Source organism: Tursiops truncatus, assembly GCF_011762595.2.
Source record: "Tursiops truncatus isolate mTurTru1 chromosome Y unlocalized genomic scaffold, mTurTru1.mat.Y SUPER_Y_unloc_2, whole genome shotgun sequence".
NCBI classification, from domain to species: domain Eukaryota; kingdom Metazoa; phylum Chordata; class Mammalia; order Artiodactyla; family Delphinidae; genus Tursiops; species Tursiops truncatus.
In genome coordinates this window covers 524,340-532,778 of record NW_022983137.1, presented here as the reverse complement: position 1 = coordinate 532,778, position 8,439 = coordinate 524,340, and positions in this window count along the sequence as shown.

Sequence of the window (8,439 nt, the reverse complement as noted above, 5' to 3'; positions counted from 1 at the left end):
TACTTCTGCTTTCCAGGGTTGCAGGCAGTATGGCCGAGAATCACCTGTAGTGGCAACAGTGGGACCAGAGCCGTGAGGCAGCTTCATGATCCAGGTTAGAGATGAGGAGATACACACAGAGTACATACACTGAGTTAGAAAAATCCATCACTGGTGGTAACAAAGTGTATTTCAAAGTCTTCTTTGTGTAAATATGAAAAGATGCTCCTATCTTTTTCCATATCTGTGTGAACATGCATGGAAAATTCTATAAGTACAGCACCTAAAACCGTTGAAGACAGTCTCTGAGTTGAACCGGGGTATGGAATAGAAGGGCAGTGCCCTTTTCACAGTAGGTCCTTCATCACTATTTATTCAATATTCACATGTGGTTTCCATGAGAGAGAAAGGGAGAGAGAGAACTGTGTACTTATAAGGAAAGCTATTCAAAATACCTTGCAAAGTAGAAATTTAAGTTGCAGAAAAGTTTGTATAGATATGTTCCTATTTCTGTGAAAATTAAGAAAAGTATGTATTCATGTTTATATATGTATAAATAGAATATATATCAATACTCAAAAATATTTGCATAACGAAGATAATTTCTGGGAGCACAGCATGATTAAAATTTCCTGCCTCTGGGAAGTACAGGCTGGAGGGACAGCATTCCCATCACATACAACATCCCCTTTCCCACAGTTATAATCTTTTGCCTGAAACAACTATTACTCTTAAAAGTTAAGCAATCAGTTAATTGAAAACAGGGAGACAAACAGAACAGAAGAAAGTCACAATGCCTCTGAGGGAGAAGGTGAGCAGTCAACTGGTAATTCCTGGAAGAGCGTAAGGAAGTCATTAAATGAGAAGCAGGAAGGGGAGGGGGATTTTGGATTGTGGCAATAGTGGCACAATAATAAAAAGATAGTTAATGTCACTGAGTCATACAGTTAAAAATGGTTACACGGTCAATTTTATGTTATATATATTTACCACAATAAGAAAAATAAAGATTAAATTATTGAGAACCTCAAAGAGTTTTTGTTTATACAGTTTGCATCTTTCAATATTTACCATATTAGAGATTAAAAGTAAGAAATTTTAAATTATTAATTCATATAATAAAGTAGTATATATTAACATAAGGATTTATATGAAAAGTAATTATTTTCCAGAACAAAATTTAGAGGTCATTGTTTATAGCGTTCTGTGAATTTCTTTAGTGTCAGGCTGAAAATAAAGTGCAGCTGGAGTCACGTCTGCATTCAGCTGTTTGACATCATATGTCATGGAGCCTCTAGAAGAGTCCATAGTACACTTGTGAGAGAGTAAGAGTGAAGGAGGCACATAGCGTTTTAGTATTTACCATCAAAATTGTTTTGCCCTTGTGGACCCCAACCCCAACAGTAGGCACTCTGGAAAAGTTTCACTTTGAGAACCACTTTTTTATGGGATTTTTATTTATCTACTTCATCTAAGTCCCTAAACAACCTTACCAAGTCAGTATTCTTATCCTCATTTTATAGGTGGCAGCACTCAGGACAGAGGTTGTGTAACTGGTCTGAAGTCACACAGGAAGTAGGTGGTGCAGAAAGGCATCTAGCCTCAGATTCCATTGTCTTAACTCCACTTAGGGGTAACGTGGGAGAAAGCACAGTCACCTAGAAAAGGAAGGGCAACCAAGAAGACGAAGAAATTGGGGAAGCACTTCTCAACTCTGGCCACAGCAAGTACCTTTCCAAGACTATGGACTGCATCAGTTGCTTGGGGTAAGTTGACAAGGGAACAGACATTTTAAAAGCTCCAGGGTGGCTCCAGTGTGCAACTAGGGTGTGAGAACTACTGAATAAGGCAAAGCAAAGACATTCCGTGGAGGAGATGGAGGATGGAAGAATGTGATCTCAGGTGGCTGTCGCTGGAGTGAGGGATGCTGTCAGAGAATCTGCAATGGATGCAATGGGGAGACAGAGAACTTTGAAAATAAAAACCAGCGTGCCCCCATCCATGGTGGTGTCAGCCAAACTGACAGTGGCTTATGTCAGCCCTGCTGTGCCACTCTCTTTAGGATGTGTGTGCCCACAGGAAAGGCCTTGGGCATCTCCTTTCAGATTAGGAAACAGAATAGCAAAGCCAATTCCCCCAAGTGATTTCCATATAATGTGAAGTGGCAAAGATACAGAAATGAAAGCTTTCGCTTCAGACTGCAGATTCAGCTCCAAGCCCCCATCATATCCACAAGAGAGCAGCTAACTAACTGTAGTCAACAATACTGAAAGATGACACCGTGAGCAGGGGAGGGGGAAGTGTAGGCTGTTACAAAGTGAGACAGTGGCATGGACATATATACACTACCAAACTTAGAATAGATAGCTAGTGGGAGGCAGCCTCATAGCACAGGGAGATCAACTCGGTGCTTTGTGACCACCTAGAGGGGTGGGATAGGGAGGGTGGGAGAGAGATGCAAGAGGGAGGAGATATCGGGACATACGTATATGTATAGCTGATTCACTTTGTTATAAAGCAGAAACTAACACACCATTGTAAAGCAATTATATTCCAATAAAGATGTAAAAAATATACGACTCTAGCTTCTTAAGAGATATTCAAGATACCATTATTTTATTGCTTTTCTTTCCAAATCCTTGTCTTTGGAATTGTTGTGTTGTGAGAAAAATTACTAGAAAACCACCAGGAAAGGTTGGGTTGTCGTGTTTTCATTGTCACTTGTTTGTAGGTATTTTTTGATTTCCTCTTTGATTTCTTCAGTGCTCTCTTGTTTATTTAGTAGTGTATTGTTTAGCCTCCATTTGTTTGTATTTTTTACAGATTTTTCCTGTAATTGATATCTTGTCTATTGCATTGTGGTCAGAAAAGATATTTGATATTATTCAATTTTCTTAAATTTACTAAGGCTTGATTTGTGACCCAATAAATGATCTTTCCTGGAGAATGTTTCATGAGCACTTGAGAAGAAAGTGTAATTTGTTATTTTTGGATGGAATGTCCTATAAATATCAATTAAGTCCATCTTGTTTAATGTATCATTTAAAGCTTGTGTTTCCTTATTTGTTTTCATTTTGGATGATCTGTCCTTTGGTGAAAGTGGGGTGTTAAAGTCCCCTACTATGATTGTTTTACTGTTGATTTCCCCTTTTATGGCTGTTAGTATTTGCCTTATGTATTGAGCTGCTCCTATGTTGGGTGCATAAATATTTACAATTGTTATATCTTCTTCTTGGATTGATCCCTTGATCGTTATGTAGCGTCCTTCTGTGTCTCTTGTAATAGTCTTTATTTTAAAGTCTTTTTGCTGTGATATGAGTATTGCTACTCCATCTTTCTTTTCTATCCTACAAAAGTGGTCTACAGATCAATGCAATCCTTATAACAATTCCAAAGGCATTTTTTTTACCAGAAATAGGAGAAACTGGGAATTCCCTGGTGTTCCAGTGGTTAGAACTCCGTGCTTCCACTGTAGGGAGCATGGGTTTGATCCCTGGTCGTGGAACTAAGACCCTGCAAGCTGTGGCACAGCCAATTGAAAAAAAAAGAAAAGAAAAGAAATAGGAGAAATTATATTATCTGTTTGGAACCACACAAGACTCCAAATACCTAAAGCAATTTTGAGAAAAAACAATTTTAATATTTCAAAATTAGTGGTAGCACAAAATGTATGGTACTGGAATAAAAACAGAGACATAAAAAAATGTAACAAACTGAAGAGTCAACTTTGGTCCTTTTAGAACACATGAAGTTTGATTTGCAAATATTTTTATAGTTGAACTTGTATGTGTGGTTGCCTCCTTCGTAAACAACCTGATCATAATGTTTACTATTTAAGAAAAAAAAACAAAAAAGAACAGGGACTTCCTTGATGGCACAGTGGTTAAGAGTCCACCTTCCAAGGTAGGGGACGCGGGTTTGATGCCTGGTCCGGTAACGAGATCCCACATGCATGCTGCAACTAAGAGTTTGCATGCCACAACTACGGAGACTGTGAGCCACAACTAAGAAGCCCGCCTGCTGCAATTAAGACCTGGTGCAATCAAAAGTAAATAAAAAGAAAAAAGAAAGAAAAGAACAAACCACCCATACATAGTTAACATATCTTTAACAAGGGTATCAAGAACACACAATGCAGAAAGATTAGTGTCTTTAATAAGTGGTGTTGGGAGAACCAGATAATCATACGTAGAAAAATGAATTTGTATTGCTATCTTATACCAGTCTCCAAAAATTGACTAAAAATGGATTAAAGACTTTTATGAGGGACTTCCCTAGCGGTCCAGTGGTTAAGAATCTGCCTTCGAATGCAGGGAACTAGGGTTTGATCGCTGGTTGGGGAGCTAGGATCCCACGTGCTGTGGGGCAACTAAGCCCACACGCTCTAGAGCCCGCACACCACAACTAGAGCACCTGCACGCTGCAAGCACTGAGCCTGTACAGCACAACTAGAGAGAGAAGCCTGTGCACCGCAAGGAAGAGCTCACGCACCACAATGAAATATTGCACATGCTGCAGCTAAGATCCTGCATGCCACAACCAAGACCTGATTCAGCCAAATAAATAAAATAGTAAATAAATAAATAAATATTTTTTAAAAAGACGTTTATGAGACCTGAAATTGTAAAACTACTATAAGAAAACAAGTGTCTCACTGCAACAAAAGCACAGGACATGAGAAAGGTTATGAACATCATGAATAATTAGGGGAATGCAAATCAAAACCACAATAAGGGCTTCCCTGGTGGCACAGTGGTTGAGAGTCCGCCTGCCGATGCACGGGACACGGGTTTGTGCCCCGGTCAGAGAGGATCCCACATGCCGCGGAGCAGCTGGGCCTGTGAGCCATGGCCGCTGAGTCTGCGCGTACGGAGCCTGGGCTCCGCAACAGCGGAGGCCACAACAGTGAGAGGCCCGCATACGGAAAAAACAAAACAAACAAAAAGAACACCACAATGAGAATTCACCTCACACCTGTTGGGATGGATATTATCAAAAAACAAGGAGGTAACAAGTGTTGACAGAATGTGAAGAAAGGGAACCTTTGTACAAAGTTAGTGGGATTGTAAATTTGTACAGCCATCATGGAAAATAGGACTTTCTTCAAAATAAAAAAAAAAATAGAACCACCATATGATCCAGCAATTGCAGTTCTGGTATTTTTATCTGAAGAAAACAAAAACACTAAACTCAAAAATGTATCTGCATCTCCCCTCATCATTGCAGCACTATTTACAGTAGTCAAGATATGTAAACAACTTAAGTGTCCATAGATGGATGAATGGATAAGGAAATTGTGGTATATTATGAAATATTAGGCAGCCATAAAAAAGGTGAAATCTTGTCATTTGTGACAACAGGAATGGACTTTGCAGGCATCAAGCTAAGTGAAATAAGTCAGAAAGAAAGAGAAACTAGATAGAGAAAGATAAATACTATAAATATGATCTCTCTTATATATGGAATCTAAAAGAACCCCCAAAACAAAAAAAAAAAAAAAAAAAACAAGCTCATGGATACAGAGACCAGATTAGTGGTTGCCAGAGGTGAGGGGTGTGGAGTGGGAGAAATGGGTAGGGGTCACAAGTTAAAAAGAAACATTCTTTACTGTCATCATTATTTTAACAAAATAAATCAAAAGAAAGTATATTCCTCAGCTTGTTAAAGATACAAAAGATCTACAAATAATACCATATTTAAATATTTTTTTCCTTAAGATTCTGAATGTCAAGGAAGCCCCACACTCTACTCCCATTCAACATAATAATAGAAGTCTTAGCCAGTGCAATAAGCCAAGAATAGAAAAGATATACCTGTAAGATAGAAATAAAACTATTCCTATTTGTAGGTGACATAATTTTCTACCAGAATATCCCAAGGAATCCACCAGAAAACTCCAAGAACTATAGGTGAATTTAGCAATCTCAGGCTACAGGTTCAACCATAAAAATAAAAAATAAATCATATTTCTATATAATAAAAATGTACAATGAGAGGCCTCAAACCTTAAAAAATTACCAATTATAATGGCTTCAAAAATTAAATATTTTGACAAAATTTTTAAACAAAATATACCACTTTTGAATACCTGTTAAAATTCTTTAGTGTATATATCCAAGAATGGAATTGCCGAGTCATATAATTCTAGGTTTAACTTATTAAACACAGCCAATTGATTTTTAACAGATTCAAAGCAATTCACTGGGAAAGGATAATCTTTTCAACAGATGGTTTGGCACAACTGAACTTCTGTAGACAGAAAAATTAGTCTTAATATTATCTTTCCACCTTGTACAATAAATCTCAAAACGGATCAAAAATCTATACAACTTTTACAAGAATACATATGATAAAATTTTCGTGACCCAGAATCAGACTAATATTCTTAGATGTGACACATGAAAGAAAAATTTTGATAAATTGAACATCATCAAAGAATCATTGCTCTGTAAGACCCTCTTAACAGAGTAAAAAGACAAGGCTATAGACTGAGAGAAAATACTTAAAAACCCCATGTCTGATAAAGGAGTTATCCAGTTATCCAGAATATAAAAGGATTCTCAAAACACAACCTGTCAAAACAACTGTTCAACTGAACATTATATTAAGATGGCAACTAAGCACATGAAAATATTTGCAACACCCATTAGGAAAATATTCATACTCTGATAAGACACCATTAACAAGGCAGAGAATAAAGCAAGGCTGGGAGAGGCAAGGGAGGCAATTACAGTATAATTTTTTAGAAGGAACTTACTCTTAGCTCATGCCTAACAGTGAGTACTTCCTTAAATGTTTTGATTCATATATATACATACACCCTAAGAGTCAAAAATCCCACTCCTGGATAGTTAGCTTAATGAAGTAAAATTTTATTATGTTCATACACAAAAAAAGACTGTTTACAGCAGCTCTAGTCCTAATCACTAGAATCAAGACAAATGCTCTTCATCAGTGAATGGATAAATAATCTGTAGTAAATTATACAATGAACTACAATTCAGCATTAAAGAGGAACAAGCTACTGAGGCATACAACACCTTGGATGGATTTCAAACCCTAATTAAGGTTAATTGAAAGAAGCCAATCTCAAATGGTTACATAAAATGTATACATTACATTCACATAACATTCTCAAAAAGACAAAGCCATAGCAATGAAGGATAAACCTACTGGTTGCTAAGGATTGGGGAGAATAGTATGAGGGAATTTTGGAGTGATGAAGTTGTCTGTATTCTGATTGTGGTCATGGGTACATATTTATATGTTAAAGTCATAGTACTGTACACCTGAAAAAAAGACTATTTTACTGTATGATAACTTAAAAAATGAAAGTCGCAAAATGTCTTTGGCTATTACTTATTCCTTAACACAGAAGTGGGTTTTTTTATGTTTAGGAAAAAGCATCTCCCTCTCCTTATGTCTCATTGTCTAAAAGTCAGTCATATGACTATACCTAAATTTATATGTTCAGGAAGGCGAGATTGGATTTTGACTGGCAGACAGCAATTTTCACTGCAATAGTACGTAAAATTTCTTTGTAGATTATAACGCTTATCATTATATCAAATATTTACCCTTTTTCATAATTTTAATAATTGTTATAGATTTTATTATAGTTCGAAATAATTGCCTCCTCTTTTCCTGGTGGGCCACCCCGCAGGAGTAATACAGATCTGCCCCATTATTGTCAAATTGGATCAAATGATTTCCATTGACCAATGAAATGTGAGCAGAAGTGATATATCGCACACCTGAAAAGCAACTCTAAGAGCTATCCCCTTGTTCTGTCCTAGACTTTTTTTCTTGCTACAATGAGACCAACATATAGACTGAATGCAATTGAAGTCCTGAAATAAGATATTGAGCAGAGCTGCATTGACATATAAATAATAGGTAATGCTAATGTGAAATAACGTGATAATTCACTGATTGAGTAATCTGTTAATGTAGAATAACCTAGTAAAATCTGTTCGTTACAATAATTATTTTTAATAGCTGCATTTATTCCTTTTGTGTTATATAGAATGTTGAAGTGGACACTTCTGTGTATGTATAGTTTTGCTTATTTTATATTACTTCCTTAGGACTTGGTGGTAAATCAATGAGAAGAAAATAATTGAGTTGCTTCTAAAACCAACTAGTTCTTTTAATTATGAGAGCAATTAACATATGATTGATTACAGAAGTGGTGACAAGACAAATAGGGGATGGTGAAGCCCGTTGTAGACTATAGATAGTTAGATCCTGTTTTATTTACTCAGCAACAGTTTTTTGATTGAGGAGTTTAAAACATTTGCACTTAATTACTGATAGGAAAGAACTTAGTATTGCCATTTAAATTTTTTTTCTGTCAGTTATATAGGTATTTCGTCTCTCTTTTCTTCTTGTTCTGCCTTACTTTGTGCTTTGTTTTTGTAATTTCATGCTTCAACTTAATATCGTTGTCTTAGGTATCTT